We start from the raw sequence: 26,858 nt of genomic DNA, 5'->3' as shown, positions 1-26,858 counted from the left end.
ACTGGCGCGGTACTGGATTTGTTCCGCCTGCAGATTTCATTCTTCTACGCGCGTCGGAAGAATGACGGATGTTAGGTCTGTACTGGCTCGGTGCTGGGGCGGATCCGACTGCGGATCTCGTCATTTATTGTTATAGTTTACATTATCAGTATAATCATAAATTTATTTTATTATTATAATTAATTATTACAATAACTAATTGCATTTATTATAATATTATTATTAGTTAACCAATAAATAAATTAATAGTATTCATGCAAAGGAAGAATAAAAGAAACTTAATTTTTTCATTATATATATAAAAATCCAACTTTATTAATGCGCAATTAAATAAATAATTTTTAATAAATAATATATTAATTTGAAAGAAGTAAAATATATTTAACTTGAAAGAAAATGTGATCAATATATTATAATGCCTACAATAAATACCTAACATATTAAATACAATATATAAAAAAGAGATTATTATTAATTAATTAATAATCTCTTTTTAATTTAAACAATATATTAAGTAATTATTTATTGACACTTTTCTGCAAATTAAATAATTAAAAAAATGTGTTGTGCATTAAAATTTTATTCAATTTAATACTATTACTTATATGTTATAAATTTTGTTTTGCAGTGAAGTTATGTTCATATTATTCGATATATTATGTAATAAAATATTAAAAAACATAATAATAAAAATATAACATTTTTTTTAAACGAAATATTGAAATATTCATAAATACACATTCAGTAAAGTATTGAAAATATACCGGTATTACATCAGTTCGTATTTCCAAATTGCCTATTGCCGCGTAGTAATTTTACAATTTTCATTTTAGCTAGTGAGACTTGAAAGCATTTAAGGTTTGAGAGTTCCATGCGAGCGTAGCATAGTGGTTAGCGTGCGAGATTTCGGTGCGTAAATATTCGGTTAGGCGTAGGTTCGTACCCCCAAGCGTTAGGATTTTTCAAATGTGTATGTAATAAAAAATTGCGTTTAAGTGTATAAAGAAATAAAAAAATGTGTAAAGTGAACTGTCAATGAATTGTTATCAGTATTTATCTTTTGCAATTAATTATTATTTTTTTATTGATATTTGTTGAAATTATTATTTTGATCCGAGCCGGTTGTCAGGCGGTAGAATGCCAGCATTGCCAGCGCACATCTGGCTAGGAAATGAAAGATATCCGCAGTCGGTACAGTGCCGGGTCCCAGCCGGTTGAATTATACACGGAACGGCTCTTCGCGGCCGGTTACCGGGCGGTAGAATGCCAGTTCCGAGACGGATGGCCAGCCAGCTCCTGGCCAAGTCATCTTTTGGTAGAATACCAGTTCTCGGGCGGTAGGCAGGCGGTTCCCAGCCAGTACCACTACTCCGGCGTCGGTACAGGTGAGGATCCGCGCCGGTTGGAAATTTCCCACTGGGACATTGAAGGGGAAATCGTTTTAGTAGGAAAATCGCGTTATTTACACGTGGAGGGTTTTTTGTACACAAAACATTCCTCTGGCAAGGACACGAAAATATATTGGCAGTGCAGAAGAAGGAATGATTGTGATGCAAGAGCAACTACGGTCAGTGTTGGGTTCGCCGTCAGGATTGTTTCTGGAGGACATTCTGCATCTCACAAACACGCACAAAAAAAAAATTTTTTTTAACTTTGGACAATCCAATTTTTTGGACATTAAGTCCTTTTGACTTTACAACTTTTGGACAATTTGACCTTTGGGCTTTCCGTCCATTGGACCTTCCGGTTTGGACTTTCGGTCTTGGACCTTTTGTTTTGGACAATCTGTAGTGTAATCATTGCGGGAATATTCTCAGCCAGCACTGGTCCAGTGCTGCGCCAGCGCTGCCGGGCAGCACTGACATAGACAGTACTTCGGCAGCACCAGACGGCGTTATCATCCCAGTGCCATGCCAGTGCTGGCGCAGTACTACGCCAGTTGTAAATTTCCCATTGGGAACTTAATTTGTTAAATTATTTAATTTCTCATAAATTTATTATGAGTATGTAATTTTATGAGTATGTAATTCTATGTATTTATTATACATAGAATTTGAATGTTCCGTTTATAGAGTTATAAATCACGCTTTTGTCTGGATCAGGTTCATGTGGGAAGGGAGGTGGTCACATCTTCTTGATGTAGAGTGAAATACGAAATTGTCACTGGATATGCGCATTTAAGAAAAAAAGTATAGTAAAACGCAATTTTAAAATTTTTTTCCTCTTTGAAAGAAAAAATTCTGCGCGACCGAGAAAATTTTCTCATTGAACAGAGTATAGATATTCATCCTTTGTCTTTTCTCATAATAATTGAAGCGAACGAAAAATTTTTTTCCATCTGCCTTGTACGTAAATCGATAGCACTGCAATTTTCTCAGCTTCATGACCGCCCCAAGTCACGCCAAGATATTTATTCTTCTTCACATAGGAAACTATAAACCCTAAACATCAAATCACAATGAGGGGTTAAAAAAAGGAAAAAGTACCCCTCTGTAAAAAAACGCCCATGAGGGGGCAGGGGAAAAAGAGTTTGTCAGACGATACATTTAAGTAGGGAGTAGGCGTGGTTCATGATTTCACATACGTGCGCCAGTCTCTACACGGAGTATTCGTGTATCTACTTGGTGCCTACCTCGCGCCTACTGTATCTACTGTAGTCCGCGTGTAGAGGGGCGAGTCTTGCCGACGACCGTCCCGAAGTGGTAGTGGTGGTGGTAAGCGGGAGCGAGAGAGTGGCGCTGGTACACACACGACGTGCGAGGGTGCGATTTCCAGAAGCGGGACGGGAGAGAGAGAGAAAGAATGAAATCAGGCGAGTGGGGGGAGTGCGAAGGAACTCGAAGTGCCGGTGCACGTGGAGAGGGGCGAAGGGAACCGACTTGGACCGAAGGTGAAACTCACAAACACCCGCTGCAACTTCGTCTCCCAGTCGGCGCGAGACCGCGCTACTGGCAAGTTTTCAATCGTTTGTATATTTGTATACACAGAATATGTCATCCTTCTAACTTTATCGTCACAAGCAAGTTAAACATTTTTCTGTGAAAATTCATAATCAATCAAACATTTTTGTAGCAACAAGAACAAGGTATTTTAAAAAAATATTTTCGATACCTTTTTTTTCTTTTCAAGAATACGAATGACTTTTGAGAGTCTGTGACGATTTAAGTTGTCGAGTTATTAAAGAGACAAGTGAGAATTATTTTTGCGCGAAGGTCACGAGAATTGTGGGTGATGATAACAACGCTTCGTGTGGTGATTTAAATTTGTTTTCATGTGAAGCCGGAAATTTTATTTACAAACAAGATCGTGCGTCGGATCTAGAAAAATCGTGAGTTTTATTTTTGGAAAAAAAATTTCTTTTTCTAATAAGTGTTATTATTTCACGTGTAACGTGAACAACTGAGTTTTGAGGTTCTTCGGATAATTTGCGCGGGAGTAGCAACTTTTTGGGTTCATACCCTCCTAAGGAGTTGAAAGGACTGATTATTGGAAGATTGGCAGATGCGAGTTCGTGTTCATTAGAATTTAGCAAAGACTGGGTAAGCATTTATAAAATTCTTAACTATAAAGGACAAAATCATTGTTTTCTTGCATATTTATATTTAAGAGGAAATCAAGTTTTGTCACGTGTCGACAGGAATATTTATTGATAACTGAAACCTTGACATTTTTTGTTTGAGTAAAATTTATATATGTTGATAAATTGTTCCACATGGATGAGAATTAAACGACTAATATTTTGTAAATAATTTAATTACTTTTGACTTTATTTTACTCTCAAGCTTGAAAATTAATTTTTTTTGCAATGAAACGTATACACTTGAAAAAATTACTAATAGATACTCGGAAGAATTTATTTTTCTTCGCTTTATATATATTTGTCTCGACAAGAAAGAGAATTTTTTTAGTGATTGATAAGTGAAAATTCCAGTTAAATCGAGACAAATAAATAAATTCGTGTAAAAGTGTTATTTAGGTACTCTTAAATTTAATATATAATTCTCAAAACACGGCTATTTATATAAATTTTAATTGTAGAACTAAAAATCTTTCTCTAATTAAAATTATTAAAAATGACTTTTATGATTATTTAAATGTCTGATATATGAATAAGAAGTTCCATTAGGGGATTATAAATAAACAGTACGTTATACATAATCAAAAAAAGAACCAAGTTGCTCCATATTTTAATTCGTTGAAAATGTATAATATATATATATATATAGCGTTGTCGAGGTATTTCAAAACCTTGTACATTGATAATCGCACATTTAATTTTATATATATATATTAAAAATCGCAATTAGAATATAAACGATCGATTTTCAATATATACCTACTTCAGAGGCTTCATTAGATTACAAAATTAACAAAAAAGTACATTTGTTTAAAAGTTACTGATTTAATTGAGAATAATATTCACACCATCAACCATTATGACCTGTTATCTAGGAATATTATATAATAATCTTTAGAATAAAAAATTTATTACGTTCAGTATGTATGTACAATGTCGTGTTATATAGACTATCATATACAATATATATATTATTCATTATGAAACAGTTTTTTTCTTTTCGATTTCATTACATTCTCAATCATAAATATTTTTTTCACGTATATTTTTTATTTACATAAATCCTCTATATATATATATATATAGATTACTTAATACTATAAATTTATACTTTCGATTTATTTGTGTATATACTGATACGCGGTTATTTATTTTTATTGACGTCAATACAAATAAAAAATAATTTTAAAATCCATTTACTGATATTGATTCTGATTAATGTCTTCAATAAATAATTATTTATATTTATGTTGACGAGATTTAACTTATTCAATTATAGTTTTTAATCTTTTTATATTTCTATACTTCCGAAAATTTTAATTCGATTACTAATCAGTAAAATAATCACAAAAGCCAAAAGGGTGAAAATTGGTTTATGAATTAAAATCATGCTGTCGGTTTTAAAAAAATGTTTATATTTCAAACTGAAATATAATATTCAAGTTATACAAATAAGTATTGAATAAATTATTGTTCTTTGTGTCGCTAAATTTTTAAAATCTTAAAAAACTTTTAGTTTAATTACTTATTTCTTCAATAAAATTTGATTTCTATTTAAATATTATTTGTTTATGAATTTATGCCTTTCAGTTGAATTTAGTATATACTTCCGTTTTTAATAATTTTTGTCAATAAATATACATATAATTATAACAATAAAAAAATTTTTGACACTTGAGAACAATAAATGTATTTGATGTAAGAAAATATAAATATACAGTAGAATCTCGATTATCTGAGGTAATGTGGGGAAGAGGTGCCTCGGATAATCGAAAACTCGGATAACACGGAACAAATGAAAATTTCAAAATTTTTAATTATTTTCCATGTGTTTAAATAGTGTTAGAATAATATTAAACGACAAAAATAGACGAAATTTCAAATGCAATGATCACATAAGTGGTTCTGTAAATTTTTTTTCCTGATTCAGTCACTCGATCCGTTTTATCCGAGTTATTCCGTATTATCCGAGCATGTTTAGTGCCTCGGATAATCGGGGCTCGAATAACCGAGATTCTACTGTATAATAGATATTATATGGATGCAGATGACCACCTCAGAAATTCTCACAATGACTTATTATTTAATAGTAAATACGCGCGCACGTTATCTGTGATGAATTACATTTAGTAGTTTCCAAAGCAGTGATATTATATACAGTACGAAAACCTACCACGTCAGTCATATCCCATGAGTGGGAGTGAGACAGACTTATGCGATTCCCATACTTTCCTATGACTGACGGATAGCTTTTCCTACTGTATATATTTTATGCTGAAGACGGTCGTACCGTTGAAACGTTAAAAATTACGTAGTGTTTTTTTTATTAATTTTGATTTGGAAGACTGATATTTCAACACCATATATTTATCTCCATATTTTTACCACTTGATAAATTCCATTGCATGACAAAATTAAAAATATTTAATTTAAGGGCCCTGTAAAAATCGCCCTCAAAAAATGTTTTCCCGCGTGTCGTCTCACTCCTAAATAATTAGAGATATCTCGTTCGCATTTGTCAGGATAATTAGACGAAACCGTGCTGATGAATTATCCTCTCAAAATGAGACGTCAATTCCAAACCCCTTTTTTCCGTATGTTTAAACAATTTTTTCAATAATTATTTATGAAAATTTTGCAAAATTCCGAGAAGGGCGCGGGTCACAGAGCGTTTCTTTTTATTTTCCAAAAAATCCCGACCCAAAATATTCTTTCTTTTTAAATGAGACGTCTATCACGAAACCACTATTTTTTCCCGAATGCCCTTATTAAGTTAAATAGATAAATTTATTAATTAATTAACTGTTGAATATATTTTATGGATGAACATGGAAAAGAATAGGTAGTGATTTTTGCCTTCTGAATTATTTTTTCTAAGAGAGTGATTTTGTTTTGACTTCAGAAAACTTTTTGTCCTTTTTCATCAGATTTTATTTTTATTATACTATATTATTCAGAGCTCCTGTGTGAAAATTGGTTGATACTTGACAAAAAAGTTTAGAAATTTAAAAAGTCTTCTCTAAATGTCTTAAAAGAAGACATTTGGACGTTTACAAATGTCTTTTAAGTGTCTTATTTGACGAGCGTCTTAGATGAAACACATAAACTCTAAATGTGCGCATTTTAGAAGGCTAATAGACGCCAATAAACGTCTTAAAAATGACTACGTAAATATCTCAAACGAAGACACTTATCTTTTTTACAATGTAGGGAATAAGAAAATAAATTCTTTCATTATCATATATATAATTAAAAGTATGTCGAGATTTCAAGATTTAAATTTAGAAAAGTAAGGGTTGAAAAATAATTATACCACAAGTGGTAATGTATATGTGCGAGGGAGGCATAATCGCGCGTGGTAAGCGACGAAGCGTCGCGGCGCTAAGCGTCGGAAGTGGAGCACATATACGTATATATACGTGTTAAGGGCGTCCACGTAGAACGATTTCTCGCTCCCCCAGTTCCTCAATATATTTACCCGGCTCTATTCACAGTCACGCACATCAACCTTCAAATACGCGTGTCTCTTCACGCTTCGCGCACTTGACGTGTGCCCAACAATTAGCGCGCGTTAGCGGACTTTGCGCCTATTGCCAATATCATTTCATTTCCTTAAACATGAAATTTCAATCCAGTTTCTACACAATTCAAATATTTTTTTCAAATGTAATTGCAGTTTAAGTGTTCAAATATTTTTATTTATAAAAGCTGTATTGATTTATAATTTTAAACATTTCACATATTTTAGTACATTTTTTTAAATTCCCGTGCAGAAATATGATAAATTCACTTCGCCTTATTAACTGAAAAAGAAATTCTGCCCCAGAATAACTAGATTTAGTAAACATCAGTTGCATACAATTTATTTCATAAAATTTTTCTTTATTTTATGTTTCAATTTAGTAAAAACAGATCAATACAATATTTTGAAATGCGTTGGATAATATTAGTCGTTGATTGGCGATGTGTGTAAACATTTTGCCGACGGAAGAAAATGCGAGGCAATTCAATTTAGCTGAAACGTTATAATATAATTCTGCAATTATCTATTAGAATCTTCATAAATTTATCTTTTAATGACCCAAGTGTTTTGTATTTGTTTCCTATATAGAGAAACACGTGTAATTTGCCTCAAAGTATAAGAATGTACGTCTAACGTGTAGGTGTTCAGAATATGTTGAATGTAATTTAATTAAATTTTTATCTTTATAAAACTGATTTTATACACTTAAAAAAAATTAGATTGTAGATAAATTATCTATAAATATTATGTTATTATTTATAATAATTTAAATCATAAGGAAATGACATTTACCTGCTTTGGAAACGGATCCTTGAACAGCCTGGAATGATTTTTGTCGATCTCTGTTGCTGATGATCGAACGTGAGCAATCTCTCGGCGCCGCAATTAGGAAATCCATTTGGTGTAATTGCGCGAATGAGCGCGGCTACTGCACTTAATCAAACGACGCCATCTACTTACGCATACAGGCAAAAATTTAAATGCATCTACAAAAGCCGCGTGTGTGAGTGTATGTAAAGTGCACGTCTGTAAGGGAGCAAAAACGTAGGCGCGATACTTGGACCTTATCTTCATGTATCGATCTTTATTCTTACTTGATTCGAAGTCTTTTCTTGTATAGGACCAACTGTTAAGGACAACTATCGTGATCAGAAACGCGATGATGAGCGTTTACGAGTATAATAACAAATTTCGCCCCGTATCCGATCGAACACACTCTCACAATAAATATTCTTTAATCGGAGCGCACACTTTGGCGTTTTATGCTTATTTTATGCATGCGCTCGCATTTTTAAAAATAATTTTGTATATAAAATATTTACGCGTTATTCCAAACATGCGTAAGATAAGACCTAGAAGTTATGATTATATTAAATGTGTGGGTGTGTAATTTTTCGAATCAATTTCCATTTTTAACGAGATCTCACATTTTACTGCTGATTGATTGTATCGTAAATGTTTCCCGAGATTATTTACAAAAACAATGCTATTTTTTGATGGCACATAGAATTGAAAAAAGAGAAACACGTCGCGAATGAGTTGAACCGTGAGAAAGAAATATAAAGCCAGTGTGGCCTAGTCATTTGATTTTAGATACGGCCTATTACATCTGTAACGGTAATGAATATTTATAAATTTTAACATAATAAGATCCATCGACGCTTAAATTCACTTTGATGTTACCAAGTCTGTTTCTTATACGAGTCATCACGGTTGCTCTTTTTTGACCTGACAAGGACCGATCGACGTGTGATGGGAACGAGACTACCTGTTAACCTTAGCCATTACCAAGTCATACGCGTGCCAATCACAAATTATCACTAGGCAAAATAAAAATGTTACTCAAGAGTAGTGTTGGTAAATACCAACACTGTTATTCTAGAGAATCAATGTTAGTAGGTAGTATTTAGTAGTAGTTTGTATAGCTATTAACTTATTATCATAATTGCTCTCTAAACTTGGATCACTGATTTCAATTATTGTGCGTACACCGAAAAAAATCTCGATGGTATTATTAACTATGACTCTATAGTTAATCTTAATCTAGTAAAAGTAATAAGGATTCCTAATCATTATGGTTAGGATCGCTAGGTTGATTCAACAAATTCAAGCCTGGCAAAAACAACCCTGCAAATCCTAGTCAAATTGACTAGGATTTTAGTAATTTTGCCTATTTCCATAATGCGCACGCGTCTGCTTCTGTTCTGACAGTGTTTACCTCTATATCTTTCGCGTCATTTATCGTGATTTCCTAAAACGATTTTTTATCATTACTCGCGTCTATTTTTTGTACATAAAATGGAGTTCTTACATACATCAAAATTGCTGGTTTCTCGGAACCTCTGGAAATATAGATAGTCCATGTTTTAGAAAGTAAACTATTTAATTATATTAGTCAATTCTTTCAGACTTTTTTGGTTAGGTTTCAATATAAATCATCGAAATTTTTACGCACGTGGTGACAACATTTCTACTATTTTAATCGCGCAGTGTGTTTGAAAATTTACCTTTGCAATAATTTGTGTATTTAAATTTATTTTCATTTGAATGTCATAAATAATTAAAAATAAATAGTTTTTGACAAGTGTATAAAATTGTGTACTCGAAATGTATAAAACATCATCTGATTAAGTATTGTATTTTGACTCGAAAATCTAGTGTCTATTAAAAAATTAAAATACCAAGTCATGTTTAGTGTAGTGGTTATCGTTCCGGGTTTCAAAGTGCGTATTCGTTAGGTTCAGGTGTTTGCGTCCCCCCTGCGTCAAATATTTATTTCATAAGTTTAAATTAATTCCAAGGAATATAAATAGAAAGTCAAATATAAATATGTTCAAATATACAATAATTAATTTTTTTCTTTTAATTAGTTTTTCTCTTTTATTTGATAATAAGAATTTGATTAGCAATTTCAAATAATTATGATACACAGTGTAAATCTAATATTATTCTCCTAGTCAATTTGACTATTTTTTCCTGATTACATCGACTAATTTTCCTGGTCACTTTAACTATGCTTGAATCTTATTACTTTGACCAGGATTCTATAGTTGGCTCCTCTCGTAACTAGGAAACCTAGTCAATTCCTGGTATACGGGTCCTAGGCATTTTTTACGGTGTATATACACTAATGAGTTTAAAAAATTTAGCTAATTAGTAACTGATTCCAATTAATGGTATTAACAATGGGTGGAGAAATTAGTATATATGTTGAAATAACAAGCAAGAGAAATGTGATACCCCTTTTTCTAGTTATATTAGATTGAATTATTTACCTTAAAGTGTGTAATTATTTAATCTATGTGGTTACAATCAATAGTAATTACAATTATTAATTGGTTTGTAATTGAAAATACAAACGCAGTTATTGAAAATTCATTACTGTTATTGAAAAAATGAAAATCCATTGGTTTGTAATTGAAAAATACAGACACAGTTATTGAAAATTCATGACTGTTATTGAAAATTCGATACTGTTATTGAAAATTCAATACTGTTATTGAAAATTCATTACTGTTATGGAAAATTCAATACTGTTATTTAAAATTTTTTTTTTTTGAAATGTTTGTCACATCTGGTTTGGAAAATTTCTACAATTTCTTAGAAGTTTTTGACAAAAGGTCCTTTTAGCGTCAGTTGCTTTACAGCATTTGCCATAGGAACTATACATCCGCGCGTGAAACTCTTCTTGTTTTTACAGTGTTTTAAATAAAAAATGAGTGTTTAAAATTTAATTCAAAATAAATATATTATAATATTATATTTTATAATTATTTATTGAACATCAATAGTGAATTTTTAATCTACTTGTGTACATCAGTTAATTTCGACGAATTTCAATTTCTAGGGATAAGTAATTTTATTGTTAGTGTGGGTTATGATTAATATAATATTGATACTATTTTATTATTGTTCTACATAATTGTTTGTTATGGTTTGTGAAAAATATTTTGTTAAATAGTTTTGTAATCAAACATATTTTGTGAAATAAAACGAATCTCTATAAACTACAATTATTTTCTTCAATCTTGGTAAATATTCATCATTAATTGTAAAATTCACAGAAAAGAAGAAATTTTTGTGAATTTTCTCTAAAAAATTTTTTACAGTGTATGTACCTTTACACAATATACTGGTCAAACTTACTTAATTTTCATATTAATGTTATTGAATGTTCAATTTCATGTTATTGAATTTTCAATTCCATGTTATTGAATTTTCAGTTCCATGTTATTGAATTTTCAATCACAGTTGCTATTGAATATTCAACTAAAAATTCAATGACACGGATTGATATGGACTTCACTTACATGTTATTGAAAATTCATATGGATATTTCTAACAGTGATATACACACAAGCACTAATTTTTTAGCAGGTCACTTCTACGCATAAACCGGACTAATTCACTTGAATTTTACTTTAAACTAAAAACTTACACCACAAATTTGGTTTCTATTACTGATTTGGATATCATATTTAAAAATTACATTTTTTTGAACGAAAATAAGCAACAGTAGAAGACCGAATAGAGAAACATTTTTGAAACGTCTCATTTTTGTAAATATAAATTCACATTTTCTTTATGAAAATGGTGCACTATAAAAAAAAGGTTCTAAATTAGAGCTGATTTCGGTACTAAAATAGAACCAAATTACGATTTAGTACCATTTTTGGTACTAAATTAGTACCTTTCTTTTTACAGTGTGAACTGAAGTGTTGAATTCGGTAACTATTATATACCTACTTAACAGAGCTAAAAAAATGAGAAAAAAAGTAGTTTCATTATAAAACAAAAAGTGCACTCATCGATAAACAGCAATCGTCTCACGTCATGAAAAGTTTAAATGTGTTTGGCACGGACGGTGAGAAAGTCCCAGTCAGCGATACGATGGTCACAAATGGGAATGGGAAATTTACCCTTTTCCTCTTTGTGATTGACCAATCGCTCTCTGAGTCTTTCTCAGGGTTCGCGCGTCTGTCATACTCAAACAGTTTAATTTTTACGACGCGTCAATAGTGCTATTTTAGTGGTCATTTTATTATTTTAAAAATTGCTTTTTAATACTTATAATTAAATATGGTTATGTTCCAAGCTTTGACACTCTTAACTTACGATTTTTGTAAAGAAAGTGTAAAAATGTTAATTTCATTAGAAATAAAGGCTGCCAAAAATTTGCGATTTTAGTGTTTGGTTTGTTTACATTTTTTAACTTTGACTTGCCCTTAAAAGTATACTATAGTAAATTCAAACAATAGTCGTTGCAATTATATAAGAGTATTGTTATAATTTGCGTTTATATAGTGCAAATTACTAATTGACACCAGAGGAATTAGAAAAAATGAATAAAATCAGTGTTAGTTACAACTAATAAATAATTTAATTAAAATTCAACAAAATATTGGACAAAAAAGTTGAATAAATTATAAAAAACCGAAAGAAATTATAATGATCGCTTAAAAGAATTTGGAACATAATTTACAAGATTATCATCAATATGTATAGATGTCGTAAGTGTGTATATATGTAAAAAGGCTAATAATAATTATGAGGCGTGAAAAATATTTTCCAAAATTTATTAAGAAACATTTTACGATTTCCTTGATAGGAAGGAAATTGCATGTATAGACTATAAAAAGAGGCATAAATTTTCGAATATGAATAATAAAGAAAAGGTTTTCAGTTGGGAACACTCATTTATAGAAGCAGTCGGTCAGGTCGTTTTGAGTTTTTTGAAAAATACCTCATCTAATCGAATCGTTGAGCAGCTGGTAATAGACGCGCGTAGGAGGGCTTCTTGTGTGACACCCGCACCAATACTGAAACACACACTTACCTCTCTTGATGAGTTTCTTGTTTCTTCAACGGGGCTTACAGGTGACTGGATATAATGAGTGGACCAATGGTATTTTACCTGAGTTTTAGTCCATTCGGGAAGTGACTGGTAGAAAGTATCTTGATGTCTTGGGTATGGGGAAGGAAAAAACCTTTTTTAACTCCTTCCACCTGCTTCTCGCCTCATAAACTTCTTTTTTACATTTTTTATAAGTCTCTGTAAAATACACATGTCACTAATTTATTGGTATTATTACAATATAGTGTGTTTTCTCTTTTGTTTCCTAATTATACTGCACTTACAATTGGCAGATAATCGACATAACTAAATAAAATCTACTATTAATTACCATTAATAGTCACTATCAACAGACTGTAATGACCTTCAAATTCTATTACTATACCAAATTATTGTAACTATACCATAGATTTCTTACTATTAATTATAGCTATGATTATAGCAAAAATGACTAACATTTATTTATGATTGTAACTACCATTAACTATTATTATACTGATTTTAATTATCATTGATAGTAATTATTGATAATATAATTTTGAATCTATCAATCTTTCCGAGCTTGTAACACTATATAAAGCACTTATTTAAAATTGCAATATGATATTTATTACACTAATAAAGAACAGTTATTTATAAATTAAAAAAAAATTATCTTAATAGTGTACTATATTATGAAAATCTAATACGTATTTACTGTAATTGCTTATTATTTAATTTTTCAAATGTTATAAACATTTTTTCCTGCTTTCTTTACACAATAAAAAAAGTCTTACTTTCAGCCTATTTTTGAGTCTGAATTTAAGGTGTAAACGGAGTCAGCTCCGTTAAACAAGGACAGACTTATGTGAAATACATGGGCTGAATTTAAGGTATAAACGAAGTCAGCCTTTTTTTCCTGTGTACTATATTCGAAAGAAAGGTACCTTTAGAATGATCCACAAGTTTTGAACGTTCAAATGAACGAAACACTTTTTATTACACAGGAAAAAAAAAGTCTGACTCCGTTTACACCTTAAATTCAGCCCATGTATTTCACATAAGTCTGTCCTTGTTTAATGGGGCTGACTCCGTTTACACCGTAAATTCAGCCTCGAAAACGGGCTAAAAGTAAAACTTTTTTTTTAGTGTGTAGAAATGTTTTTATAATTTATTGTTTGCAATAAAAATTAAAAACTTAAATTTCACACTTAGAAACTTTATATTTCATTTATTTTATATCGACAAAAAATTATTGTAATAAATATTTAAATTAAAGAAGAAAATAAATAAATTTCGTTCATTTGAACGTTCAGAACTTTAAGATCATCCTTTAGAAGCAAAAAATTGTAGGTTACGTTTGTAATTTTCTGGAATGAAATAAGAATTAATATGGATACGGGAACAGGTCATGCAAAAAAAATGACAGAAGCTGTCTGCGTCTTTTTCTTTCCAATGCCCTGTTCTCGTATCCGTATTCATTAGACTATATACCTATACGCACTAAAAAAAAAGTTTTACTTTCAGCCTATTTTTGAGGCTAAATTTAAGATGTAAACGGAGTCAGCCCCGTTAAACAAGGACAGACTTATATGAAATACATGGGCTGAATTTAAGGTGTAAACGGAGTCAGACTTTTTTTTTCCTGTGTACTTACGTTTTCCGGTGGTGAACTGTTAAGCGCGACCTCCTCTGGAAAATTTAAAACTAAATAGCGCCTTCTGCTTTAAAGCCGCACTGTAGAATAGTTATTAAATACTTCACAGTACTTTAAAAGCTGAATGCGTTTAAAATTTTCCAATAGCCGATAGCCTAATTTGGGGCCAAGTTTTCTTCAACTTTACATGGTCGTTATAAGTCTCCTTATATTACTTCGTGGAAATTACACAAAGGGGATTAACTCTCAATATAAACAACTAATATTAAAATCTTCGTTACAACTAAAATATGCAAAATGAAATCAAGAAAAACATTTTTTTTCCTGCCCATTATAGTTTTATCACTTAAAGTTTAAATGTGCATAACTTCGTTAAAAATAGTGGTTTTGGAAAATACCAAAAAATATGTGTTTGACGATTTGAAATGACCTCATTATTTTTTAAGTATAATAACATATTTTAGCCACATGTAAAGCTATTAAATTAAAGTTTGTCAACTGGTTTAATTGGAAATGGATTCAGCCAAGGGAATTATTATTTTCATATAATAAACAAGTGCATCGTGTTCACTAAGTGTCTGTAGATATGCAAAGAGCTGTTTTTCTATGGCTATGTATATACATATATGAAAAGCGAACAGATTGAAAAAGGGTAACGAAAGGGATAAAGTCGTTAGTTGTTCTGTCAAGCGTCAAATTCGTAGGGTGGGTGAGAGTGCACGTGGCTCAGGGTTGTTCGACGACCTTGACCGTGATTCCACCCTCCTGTTGCAGGTCGCTGCTTCCTCAACAGATGTATACACTACCGCGAGTGTGCAAGGGGAATGCATATACTTGTTCCGCTTATGAAAAAGTCTTATGAAAATCAATATCATCGATAGAGAGAGAGAGAGAGAGAGAGAGAGAGACCTGTGCATTAGAAAACCAGCCTGACTCCCGCATAATTTACTCGAACGCTTGAAGGAGTGATGATCCTTTTAGTCGAAAGATAATATTTTTTTAGATCACTCTCATCTCATCTTGTATGTTGATCCAAGAAATTCAATACTCAAGATTTCTTCATCACTCCTCATCGACTTCAAAAGTGATTTTTGTCTTATCTCCATTATTGTTATAAAAGAAATTTTTTATTCCTTTATTATCTTGAAAAATAATAAATGTAAAGATGATTTAAAAAAAGTATTTTTCATTTTTCTTATATACGTTTCATTATATATATTATATATATACTAGAAGGTCCTTGCCCCCCTGCGCGCCAACCCTCTTACTCTAATTTTAATATTTATCTTAATTTTTATAAAGTGGGTTATTGGCCAAATTCTTTGAAACTGAAGTATATTTATTTAAAAATTAAATAAAGTTGAATTTGACTTAACGTAACTGTCAACGTAATGTGACAGGCCTTTTAATCTATAGGTCAAATTTAACCTAGATTTTGACGTATCGTAAAAGCCCTTCTGAGCCCCTTTTGAACTGCAGGTCAAAAAATAGGTCAAATTTGACATAAATTTTGACCTAATGTAACGGCCCATATGGAGGCCGTTATTGGTCCTTTTTTGACCTGTAGGTCAAAAAATAGGTCAAATTTGACATAAGTTTTGACGGCCTCTTGGGAGAGGTGACCCTTACAGAATCTTAAAACAGCGTCGGCGATAACTTTTTGTAATATAGGTATATATATATATATATATATATATTATGGTTCGCTTCATTCCCAGGTGCGTTTTTTTGGTCGGCCCATAGTTGGGCTAATTTTTACAAAGTCGGTCCAACTTCTCGTGCCAGAGGTTGGGCCAACCATACAGATGATATAACGGTTCGCCGTCTAATGGCGACGATGGTTGGCCCGACAACTCATAAGGAAGTTGGCCCAACTTACAATGCATATGTTGTGCCAACTATACATTTCAATGGTTCACGCATAGAAAGGGTTTGATGTGGCAGCGAACATTTTGCTGCCACAGCAAACCTTGTTCGTTGAAATAGGAACAGCGAACAAGTTCGCTATGAGATCAAACAAGTTCGCTATGACAGCAAACTCGAATAAATTTTCACTAATGTTTGCTGTCACAGCTAACATGTTCGCTGCCACTGCAAACTTCTTAGCTATGGTAGCTAATTTTCAAAGATTTCACAGCAAACATCTGTTTACTGCTGCAGCTAATTTCTTTTTTTCCGTGTTGGTCCAAAGACTGACGCCAAAGTTTGCACAACTTTAGATGCGTAAGTTGGGCCAACCACAATTTTCAAAGTTTGTCCAACTTCAACAGCCAAAGGTAAAAATTATTAAAAAACTAAATTATTTAAACAATTAATAGGTTATTATTAGCGGGGACATCAGATAGAACCTTTACCTATTATTATTAAACACAATCTCATACATACATTTTCGAAAATATCTAACGCTCGCTGGGATCGAACCCCTAACCTAACGCACCGAAGACTTATACACTGACCACTACGCTACGCTCACATGGGAGTGCATAACGCAAAATGTATATTAAAGCTGCAACAGTCGGGCCAACCGTGGCCCAGAGTTCGGCCGACCAAAATAATGTAAGTCAATTAAACTGCGTTTCACATAGTTTTGCCAACCGTCGAGCCAACCGTGGCCCAGAGTTCGGCCGACCAAAATAATGTAAGTCAATTAAACTGCGTTTCACATAGTTTTGCCAACCGTCGAGCCAACCGTGGCCCAGAGTTCTGCAAACCAAGAAAGTTTCAGTCATTTAAACTGCATTTGACATAGTTTTGCCAACCGTTGGGCCAACCGTGGCCCAGAGTTCGGCCGACCAAAAAACTATAAGTCAATTCTACTGCTTTTCTTGAGTTTTGACAACCGTCGGGCCAACCGTGGCCCAGAGTTCGGCCAACCGAAACTGAAAGTCTTTTAAACTACGTTTTGATGAGTTGTGCCAACCTTTGTCGCCAAAGTTGGCCCGACGGTTGGTTAAACTCTGCATTTAATGGTTGGCTTGCAAAGTCGGGCCAACTGTGGGCACTAGTACTTGGCAAAGTTGGGCAAACTCTGGCAACCAAAACTTCGCTTGCCAAAGTTAGGCCAACCTTCAAACTCTGGCGGCCAATGCAATTTTTTCTTTTGTGTATGTAAAAAAATATTTTCTCGTCTTAAAGAATATTGATTAGAAAGGACAGTGTTAAAAATAGTCGATTTTTCGATCCGACAGAACCTAAAATTCGCATATCAATTCTCTCATTACTTCATAAGGAACAAGAAATACATACTCATTTACCCTATACATGTGGGGAAAGGGGTTAAATCACCCCTTTCTTTGAGCATGTATCTAAACAGAGCCATTCATAAAAAAATTAATAAAACGAATAATCTAATGTTAAAAATTTTTTTGTATGTATTACTTGCAAATATAAAACCCATAATTCAAGCAAAAAACAACCCTATTAAAAATATACTAATCCTATTTCATCCCTAGAAGTGAAAATTCTTTATAAAAAAACTAATAAATGATAAAACTCTCTACCTGCTGCAAATGAATGCATTTGTAAGGTAGATGATATAATGTTCTTAAATTAATAAAGCTTTATTTTCAGATGGATGTATCTTTTAAAACCTCCTATTTTTAAAAACCACCCCTATTTCATCCCTTAAAATTAAAAATCTGTAGAACAGCAATTAATCTGAATACAATTTGAAGTTATAGAAAGTTAAAGTGTTTTTGTAACACCGATTCATATTTGTAAATAATACATAGATACAAATAATTTTTGAACATTAGTTTATTTGTTTAATTAATTTTTTTATGAATGGCTCTGTTTAGATACATGATCAAAGAAAGGGAAGATTTCATCCCATTCCCCACATGTATAGAGTGAATGAGTACATATACCCGATATGATACATATATGTATCATATCGGGTCGAAAAATGGACTATTTTTAACAATGTCCTTTAAATGCAAAAAAATCTCGTCGTGAAAAATTGGTTCACAGAGAAAGAAATGTACTGCGCTAATGAGAAATAAGATTTGAATGGTGAGGATCATCAAGTAGAAGGTCCCATTCATAATAAAAAGGAGGTCAAAGTATATATTTGAGGAGCCGGGAAGAAGAACTCGCCGAGCGCGCCAATGTATTCTCTAATATCAGTCGGGGATCAGTGAGCGCCTCTGGGCCTGTCACTGCTACCCGACTGATATTAACGCATGCGTTGGAGCGCTCGGCGAGTTCTTCTTCCCGGCTTCTCATTTATATATCCTTTACAAAGAAAAGAGACCTCGAAAGTGTCGCGTCGCCAGTCTGGCTAGTCCTGAATTTCGGTACAGTTCGTTTTTTTCACGATCTGAATGGCCACACACAAAAGACATAAAGCCACTCGATTCATGAGCTTTGGTTCATATGAATGTTTGGACCAATCGTGACTGCGCGAGGCAAAGAAGGAATAAATTAAAAATAAATAATCACACGCAAATTGAAGATGAGAGGCTTGGGGAGTCGCGGGAAAGCAATAAAAAAGAAACAGAGCAATGAAGAACATTATAAAAGAGAGCGGAAAGGAAAGAGAGAAGTGATGAGCAGATAATTTATTATCGAGACTCTTTGAGGGATAAAGAAAGGAAAGGGAGTAGAAGAAACACTTTTACAAATGAGGAGAAAGGATGCGTGGTCTCGGATGAAAAAAGAAAGAAGGGATAAACAAAAAGAGACGACAAAGTCTGAAAGAGAAGGAGCAGAGGGTTCTGGTAACAGGTGTATCGCGTGAACCTTGAACGGAGTATGGACCATCTACGACTATAAGACCACGACGACATCGACGATCCGATCAAAGATAAGCCAGACTTACAAGCCGCGAATACGCACTAATGGTACCGCCATGAAACGTTTCTCATATCCTAGCTAAAGGCGCGTGTGCCTTAATACTTTTTCTTCTTTCCTCTCCTTCTGCTTTTATTCCACTTCATATGTGTGTACCTAGTGAAGAATTTCTCCACACGATTACCATAGGTAATCTTGTCTGGTAAAAAAGAATACGATTTTCAGGAAATTAATTAAAAACAATTTAATTATTTGTAATAGTTATTTTTGTTATTTGGGTATGTTAAAATATTAATCGATCTGTCATGTACCAAAAAGAAACTCTTATGTGACTTTAATATCAAATATTTTATAGTGTCCTACGCAAAAAGTGATAAATAATTATACCTGTCGATACGTAGAATTCGTAGCGTGATATTTCAGCGTCACACATCTAGACCCTGTTTTTGCACCTGAATAATTGACACCAAAGAAGTGAAATGTTTAAGAAATCACGGGACATGCCGTGGGTGTCAATCTACGAAGCAAATGTATACACGAAATTCATATCAGTGATAAATTGCTAAGAGATTAGAATACTCATTTTTATCAATTTTTATAAATTCACTGAGATTTATCATGTAAATTCATTTCGCTCCACTGTGTCAAAAAGTACAAAAAAAAGGAATTTGTATCTTAAAATAGATTATTGTAAAAAAATTGTTTTGAATGAATGAAAATAATAGTGTGTGGCAGTTACAATAGTATATGTATATAGTATATTTACACTTCCTTGTATTTATATTGCAGTAATACTCATTAATGGCAGTTGTAACCAATGTTAATTACTATATATTCTCAGTTAGTTACATGTTTTCCTTGTTATCATTTGGACAGCAGATTCTATTACACGTATTTCGAATTTATCAGAAAAGAAAGATTCAGCAATATTCGGAAAGATATATGAAGTCTTGAGAGAAATGAGAAATATGTAGTTTTTAAGAAAATTATTATCCTGACAATAAGGAAAAGTTAATGAAATAACGCTAAAGTTCCGCCAAAGTTGGTTTAACCTGAAAGAACATAAAATACAAAATATGTGCACATATAACGGCAATCGCTATTTTTGGAAATACACCGCAGTGGAAGGATATTTTGTTCTGCTTTTGTACACATTTGCTGCTGTTAAGCACCGTGTAAATTTAATGCATTGAATTACCAAAACACACCAGGGGTAATTAACGCTTTTTGCAGATGTCTTTCGGACGTTTGCAGATGCACACGCAGAGAACAAGCTCTCTTCGCCTCAAACATTAAAAATGACGACTTCTGAATCGGTACAAGTCGATTTCATCCTGTTGCATTTAAAAAAAACGTTATATACTGTTTACGCTTTACGCTATTTTATCATAAACTGAATTCCAGCACGTGCATGCAAAAACGTTGTGACGGTGACTTTTTTCTCACGAGCATGTGGTCCCTCTTCTGCCGAAATTTATATTCCCCCTTTTTTCCTCTCCTCATACCCTTATCTCAGGACTTGGTGAGTTGAGCCCTCTTCTGGATGCCGTTACTTTCTTTTTTTGATCCTTTTTTCCTTTCAGGAGAAAGAAAGAAAGAGGAGGCTTTTGCAATCACGTGTTTTAACCTTCTTCTAATTTTTCTTTTTTATCAAAATGAAGGAATTCTCTTTAAAGGTTATCAGGTTTTACTGATATAATACCGCTTCCCGTTTGACGTTATTCATTTTACGAGAAATTCATGTTATCGTTCTTAAAGACGTTTCAGGTTAATGAATGGTTCTGTATGTTAATTGAATGCCAAATTTGCCTTTAACTAATCTTTCTAATTGGTCATTATTCGAATCTATTCCTTTTTGTCACTTTCAACTGATAACAATTTTAATTATGTAGTGAAAAACTTGATCCTTTCTTTTAATCTACTATAACTTTCAATTGATAGTTGCAATCAATGGTAATAAGTATGTCAATCAATAATATTTACAACCAATGATAGTGCCTATTATAATCGGTGGTAGTTATAATTGATGTAAATTAAAATTTAATAATTTTATTTTATTAATTTTACATTTGTTTATTGAATTATTTTAATGAAATTTGTATGTTGTGAGTTTAAATGATTGGTAAGCATAACTGTTGGTAGTTGTGCGATTAATAGTTGTGAGAATTAGCTATATAAGTATAGTCATTATCAATTATTATACGACCAATACCCGCAATGGGAAATTGCCAATGGTCACCATTGGCTAAATAATGGAACAATATTGGCTGCCAACAGTTTTTTCTTGGTCAAACATTGGCAACCAATATCGGGCTATTATTGATAGTCTTGGGATGATTACGACTTTGCCAAGCACTGGGAGCCAATATTGAATCACTAATGGCTGCCAAGGCCAATGCCGAACTTTCCAAGCCTTGGTTATTCATTGGCAACAAAGATTGGACCAATATTAATGACCAATTACACAGGCACACAAAAAAAAGTCAAAACCCAGAGATCACACCCCCCTATTCCCATGTTTTTGGGGTCGCTGAAACCGAATATGACCATTAAAAATTTTTTTCATCGGCCATTTTCCCGCTACCACCCCCTTACACCTGCCCCCGGGGGTTGGAATTTCAGTTCAAAAAAAAGTGGAGTAGAGTGTCTATTTCTATGTTTTTTGGGTCGCTAAAACCAAAAAAGACTACCAAAAACAAATTCTTCCCTCCCTTAACCCCCTACAACCCCCTTAACAACCCCGGGGTGAGGGGTCGAAATTCGAATTTTCACGAAAAGTCGATTACGGTGTCTAAACCTACGTTTTTTGGGTCGCTGAAACCAAAAAAGACTACCAAAATGAAATCCTTTCCACCCTCAACCCCCTACAACACCCTGCAATAATTTTTTCCAATAAAACGGATCGATTTTTGGGAAATTGAAAATTAAATATTAATTATCAAAAATTATTGCAGAGGGTTGTAGGGGGTTGAGGGTGGAAAGGATTTGATTTTGGTAGTCTTTTTTGGTTTCAGCGACCCAAAAACGTAGGTTTAGACACCGTAATCGACTTTTCGTGAAAATTCGAATTTCGACCCCTCACCCCGGGGTTGTTAAGGGGGTTGTAGGGGGTTAAGGGTGGGAAGAATTTGTTTTTGGTAGTCTTTTTTGGTTTTAGCGACCCAAAAAACATAGGAATAGTCACCCTACTCCACTTTTTTTAAACTGAAATTCCAACCCCCGGGAGCAGGTGTAAGGGGGTGGTAGCGGGAAAATTGCCGATGAAAAAAATTTTTCATCGTCATATTCGGGTTCAGCGACCCCAAAAACATGGGGATAGGGGGGTGTGACCTCTGGGTTTTGACTTTTTTTTGTGTGCCTGTGTTATTTACCAATGCTTTAAAATTAATTTAATGCTTGGTTAGTTCTTGGTTACCAATAGTGAACCAACGTTTGAAATCAATATTTTACAAATACCAACCAATAGCAAAAATTTTTCAAAAATAAATGGAATCACTAATCTAGAGAAGGAAAAATAATTAATTTAATTAGAAGCAAGCGTCTCTTCTAATATAGAACTGGTGAAGCAACTTGTTAGTGAGTGAAAGTAGCTCTTGGGCACCCTGGTGTTCGATTTTGAAATGTCCCGCGCTGCTTCAAAGTATATGCTTGAAATTACTTAGGATAAGTGCCACCAGGGTGCGCCAAAGTTTCTTGCTTTCGATAACAAGTTGTTTCACCAGTTCTATATAAGAAGAGACGCTTGCATTCTCAAACTTAGACAAATATTATCTGAGTCTGATTTTTATCACATTCTGTTTTTAACAGAGTGTTCTAATTAAATTAATTTCAAACGTTGATTCAGTATTGGAAACCAAGAAATAACCAAGCATTAATTTAATTTTAAAGCATTGGTAAATAATTGGTCATTAATATTGGTCCAATCTTTGTTGCCAATGAATAACCAAGGCTTGGAAAGTCAAGTCCAGCATTTTCCTTGGCAGACAATAGTGATTCAATATTGGCTGCCAATGCTTGGCAAAGTCGTGATCATCCCAAGACTCTAGCAATAGTGGCCCAATATTGGTTGCTATTATTGCACCATCATTAGTACTGCTGGCTCCCAATATAGGCCCATTATTGCGCCAATGGTTAATTTCCCATTGGGTAGCAATAAGTACCTACACACTAAAAAAAAAGTTTTACTTTTAGCCCGTTTTCGAGGCTGAATTTACGGTGTAAACGGAGTCAGCCCCATTAAACAAGGACAGACTTATGTGAAATACATGGGCTGAATTTAAGGTGTAAACGGAGTCAGACTTTTTTTTCCTGTGTACCATTGATTGTATTAAACAGTTAGTTTAAATTGATAGTATACTTGCATTCTGTGGTTGATGTTTACCAACCACCTGCACTCTCTAAATTTGACTTATTATTATAAATAAGAATTCTACTTATTGCTATATATCTAGAATTGCATGTTACTGATAATTAGTATAGAAATACACTGAAAGAAATTTCCCTATATAATTTCCATAATTATCTTAACTAATATAACTAAATTATATAAACTAAACTATAACCATATATTATATAGTTGGTTTTGTCCTAAGAGCATCCGGATATTTATAGGATAACCTACGGACGTCCTAAGGATATATAGCTTATAATCTGACAAACAATGAATGGAGAGAATTTCATTTGTCTGTATTAATATAAACATTTGTATATATAGTTAAAGCAGTAGAACTTTATGCCTTTAGCTAATAGTTTTAAGCATATATTTCTTTCAGTAATTTTCAAAGAAGTAACTGAATCATTATAGTTATAAAACTGAGTATTCTGATTGAATTAGTAAAATTCTACTAATTTAAATTTAGATAGTGTATATAAAAAGCTTAATGTATAAAGTTGCATATGTACGTTTAAATTATGTCTCGTCGCGCATTTAAACCTGTATGATTTCTTCGGACAGGTGGCGTTTGCGAAAGAGAATCGCCTGGGGGATCCGTGAGAACCGAGGTGAGAGTCAAATAAAAATGACCAATCACGCGCATCATTCATTGTCGGAACTTCTGGAAAGAAACCTGAATTCGCAGAAAGTTATGCTGGATATAGGCTATAAAAATCTCTTTTTTAAAAAAGTGGTCCGCTTTATTTCTACATAATTAGATTCTCTCATTATAAATTTAAGGAAATAACGCAAAACAAACATGAAAGAGACACTTTTGAAATTAAAGTTTTCAAGAATCGGAATTCTATTTGTGTTACAAAAAAATTACTTAAAACAGCAATAAGAGAGCATGTTGCAGTTTCATTTTTATTGTGACTTGGATTGAAATCAAGACGTATAAGGGTTGGCCGTAGCCGTTAAATAATCGAATGAATGACACTTGCACAGGTTCGATAACACAGTGCAACATTTTTGCGGTCATCGAATGTGCACTAAGTTTTGACTTCAGTTTCTGAAAGTACTTATCAAAACTAGCAAAAACCTATTTTAGTTTTGCTAGATTAGCTCGGATTTGAATTTTATCGACATTTGAATTTTTTTTGAATTTTCACATTTTTCAGTTTTCTGATACGGGCGGATGAGAACACTGGCTATTAAAAGTTTATTAAAAAAATTCGCAATGGTCACAATTTGAAAAGCAATAATCCCTCTTTAATTACAGAGAAAGAAAAAAAATTTGGTCGAAAATTGTTCCAGTTACGAATTTTTTTTTTGTCTTTTTTACATTTTTTGGTTTTATGAGAAGGTCGGGTGAGAAAGCTGGCTATTAAAAGATTATTAAAAAAAATTTCGCAGTGGTCACCATTTAAAGAGCAATAATTCCTCTTTAATTTCTGACATTGAAAAAAAAATTTGGTCGAAAATTGTTTGAGTTATGAATTTTTTTGTAATTTTTCTTTTTCGGTTTTTCTAATACGAGAGGGTGGGAACGCTATCTATTAAAAGTTTATTACACAAAATTCCCAATTGTCATAATTTGAAAAGCAATAATCGCTCTTTAAATTCTAATAAAGAAAAAAAAATTTGGTCAAAAATTGTTCGAGTTATGAATTTTCTTTTGACTTTTTTACATTTTTCGGTTTTTTGATAAAGCGGGTGGAAACGCTGGCTATTAGAAGTTTATAAAAAAATTCGCAATGGTCACCATTTGAAGAGCAGTAATTCCAACCTAATTTCTGACATTGAAAAAAAAATTTGGTTGAAAATTGTTCGAGTTATGAATTTTTTTCGTACTTTTTCAAATTTTTTTTGTTTTTGATCCGGGCGGGTGAGAACGCTGGTTATTAAATTTTTCTTTTTTAAAAACGCAATAATCACATTTTGCAGAGCAATAATTCCTCTTTAATTTCTGACAAAGAAAACAAAATTTGGTCAAAAATTGTTCCACTTATTAATTTTTTTTTGACTTTTTCACATTTTTCAATTTTTTAATCAGGCGGGTGGGAACGCAGGCTATTAAAAATTTATTAAAAAATTTCGAATGATCACAATTTGAAGAACATTAATCCGTCTTTAATTTCTGCCCAAGATAAAATATTTGATTCGAAATATTTGGTTTCGAAAAAAGTCAAAAAAAAAATCAAAACCCTCGGTTGCACAGAACCGCGGGTATACAAATGTACAGAAATAAATAAATAACACAAATAATTTTCTACCAATTTTTTTTCTTTTATCAGAAATTAAAGAAGGATTATTGCATTTTAAAATTTGACCGTTGTGAATTTTTTTAATTCATTTTTAATAGCCAGCGTTCCCACACGCCCGTATCAAAAAACCGAAAAATGTGAAAAAGTAAAAAAAAAAACATAATTAGAACAATTTTTGACCAAATTTTTTTTCTTTGACAGAAATTAAAGAGGAATTATTGCTCTGCAAAATGTGATTATTGCGTTTTTAAAAAAGAAAAATTTAATAACCAGCGTTCTCACCCGCCCAGATCAAAAACAAAAAAAATTTGAAAAAGTACGAAAAAAATTCATAACTTGAACAATTTTTGACCAAATTTTGTTTTCAATGGCAGAAACTAGGGAGGAATTATTGCTCTTCAAATGGTGACCATTGCAAATTTTTTTTATAAACTTTTAATAGCCAGCGTTTCCACCCGCTTTATCAAAAAACCGAAAAATGTGAAAAAGTCAAAAAAAAATTCGTAACTGGAACAATTTTCGACCAAATTTTTTTCTCTTTCTCTCTAATTAAAGAGAGATTATTGCTTTTCAAATTTTGACCATTGCGAATTTTTTTAATAAACTTTTTATAGCCAGTGTTTCCATCAGCCCGTATCAGAAAACTGAAAAATGTGAAAATTAAAAAAAAAATTCAAATGTCGATAAAATTTAAATCCGAGCTAATCTAGCAAAACTGAAATAGGTTTTTGCTAGTATCGATAAGTACTTTTAGAAACTAAAGTCAAAACTTAGTGCACATTTTATGTGTTGCACTGTGTAATATAATCAAATATAATAATAATATTAATAATAATTA

General features: G+C 32.5%; 1 protein-coding gene across 1 annotated transcript in view; it reads left to right on the top strand.

Annotated features, from left to right (window-relative positions):
* Nucleotides 1-2,834: 2,834 nt before the first annotated feature.
* LOC122506758 (protein glass-like) overlaps nt 2,835-26,858 on the top strand; it is an 83,442-nt gene continuing 59,418 nt past the window's right edge. Inside the window, exon 1 of the mRNA XM_043619074.1 lies at nt 2,835-3,539. The gene's annotated coding sequence lies outside the window, so the exon portion shown is untranslated. The remainder of the gene's footprint in view (nt 3,540-26,858) is intronic.

Source organism: Leptopilina heterotoma, unplaced genomic scaffold (assembly GCF_015476425.1).
Source record: "Leptopilina heterotoma isolate Lh14 unplaced genomic scaffold, ASM1547642v1 Lhet_430, whole genome shotgun sequence".
In the NCBI taxonomy this organism is placed as follows: domain Eukaryota; kingdom Metazoa; phylum Arthropoda; class Insecta; order Hymenoptera; family Figitidae; genus Leptopilina; species Leptopilina heterotoma.
Note: the sequence above shows the minus strand (reverse complement) of the source record. Positions and strands in the feature narration are given on the sequence as shown.